Consider the following 946-nt stretch of genomic DNA (forward strand, 5'->3'; position numbering starts at 1 on the left):
TATGACTTTAATTTCATACCACCTGAATTTCAGAATCATCTCAGGAACAGGTTTGAGGCCTTGAACACTAATGAGCGAAGACCAGATGAGTTGTGGGAAGATGTCAAATGTATCATCCAGGAAGAGTGCAAACGGTCGTTACAAAGACAGAAGAGGAAGAAAAGACCAACATGGATGTCAGGAGAAACTCTGAAGATTGCACTGGAACGTAGAGAAGCCAAAGCACAAGGAAGAATTCAAGACACTAAGGAGATGAACAGAAGATTCCAAAAGGCAGCACAGAATGACAAAGCAAAATATTACAATTGAAATGTGCGAGCAGCTATAGTTGGAAAATCAAAAGGGCAGAACTCGTTCAGCATTTCTTAAGCTCAAGGAACTGAAGAACAAATTAACACATCGAGTTGCTATAATCAAGGATACTTTAGGCAAAATGTTAAATGATCCAGGAGGTATCAAAAGAAGATGGAAGGAATATACTGAGTCATTGTATCGAAAGGAATTGGCAGATACAGAAGAATTTAATGAAATAACATTTGAGCAAGAGCCTATGGTGATGAAGGAAGAAGTTTAAGCTGCTTTGAAGGAAATAGCAAAAAAATAAGGCCCCCAGAATAGATGGTATACCAATTGACATATTTCAGCTGACAGATGTTGCTCTGGATGTGTTCACCAAGTTGTTCCAAGAAATCTGGGGAACAACTGCTTGGCCAACTGACTGGAAGTGATCTATATTTGTTCCCATCCCAAAGAAGCGTGACCCAACTGAGTGTGGAAACTACAGAACTGAGTGTGTAAGGTCATTATCTTTAGAATTATTTGCTATGTGTCAGAAAGCTGGACCATGACTAAGGATGACAGAGAAGAAGAATTTGAGTTGTGATGCTAGAGAAGAGTATTGAACATATACCATGGATTGTCAAAAGGACAAACTGCTCTGCTTTGG

The sequence above is a fragment of the Elephantulus edwardii genome, unplaced genomic scaffold (genome assembly GCF_000299155.1).
Source record: "Elephantulus edwardii isolate Elephantulus edwardi_28Jun2011 unplaced genomic scaffold, EleEdw1.0 scaffold00376, whole genome shotgun sequence".
Classification (NCBI taxonomy): Eukaryota; Metazoa; Chordata; class Mammalia; order Macroscelidea; family Macroscelididae; genus Elephantulus; species Elephantulus edwardii.